An 883-nucleotide genomic window follows, 5' to 3' on the forward strand; every position below is an offset into this window, starting at 1 on the left:
TACTAATGCTATTGGAAGCTACAGTGGTCCTTAAGACTACTGTTTTAGAGGGAGAACCCTCGACAAAGAATGATCCAGCAGTGACTTGGGTCAGCAAGGCGTACGTGTGTAAGCAGGTCTCTTACTTGATGTCCTCTGGAATTTGTAATACATGCTAATACTATAGTCAGTAACAATCCATAGCTTTATAAAATCATAATAAACTGTGATTTAGTTATTAATAAAGTTATCTAATGCGCCAAATGATTTCAGGATGTAATTGTTATTCAAAAGCCAGTGCCTTGGAATAAGAACCGCACAAACATTAATAACAGGACTTTTAGAAATGAAGGACAATAGTGAACAGACCAAAAACGCACTGCGCATCAGCCATTCAGGTTGGACGTTCATATGTACAATTATTTTCCAGATGTTATTTTTTAGAATGGTTAATTTTCTGTACATATATACAAAGTATTCGCCACACAGCGTTTATAAATAGAAAAGATGCATACGAAACGAGGCTTGCAAGGAAGACAAATACACAAGGGTTATTACTTCAAAACAAGCTACTGTTCACGGCAATTCTGGGAAAGCAACTTCACGTTTCACAAACGCGAAGACTGACGTTCGCACATAAATTACAGGTTGGCATAGATTCCCACTGAAGGCGAAGCAGCAGATGAAAGCATATTAGAAGAAATCAGCGACAAGGACGTCACGGCCTCAAAAAGAAACTAGACAAAATGGACCGAAATACGAACATAAAAGATTCATCGGAACTAACAACAGGGAATTACACTGAATCTGCTCTACTGGAAGGAAATGGCTACTCATGCTAAGTGCAGGACGCTAGACACCGCTGCACCTAAGAAAACAAAAGAATATACTAATGTACAGTATG

Source organism: Penaeus monodon, chromosome 15 (genome assembly GCF_015228065.2).
Source record: "Penaeus monodon isolate SGIC_2016 chromosome 15, NSTDA_Pmon_1, whole genome shotgun sequence".
NCBI classification, from domain to species: Eukaryota; Metazoa; Arthropoda; class Malacostraca; order Decapoda; family Penaeidae; genus Penaeus; species Penaeus monodon.